A 248-nucleotide genomic window follows, 5' to 3' on the forward strand; every position below is an offset into this window, starting at 1 on the left:
CTTATGTGAGTGTTTTAAACAAATTAAAATATTATTTATCACATATTTATACTAATTCACATATATTGATATAACATATATATGTGCTATTAATAGGTGTCTGTTGGTATGACCAGAGGTGAAACATTTGACGATTGGATACGCGAGATGGTGCGTGGACCAGAGTATGTTGTGAAGTCATATCCGAGATTTTGTACTCATGGATATGCATTCACAACTCAAAAGAGGAGACGTCCGAGTACGACTTA

Source organism: Brassica oleracea, chromosome C8 (genome assembly GCF_000695525.1).
Source record: "Brassica oleracea var. oleracea cultivar TO1000 chromosome C8, BOL, whole genome shotgun sequence".
NCBI lineage: Eukaryota > Viridiplantae > Streptophyta > Magnoliopsida > Brassicales > Brassicaceae > Brassica > Brassica oleracea.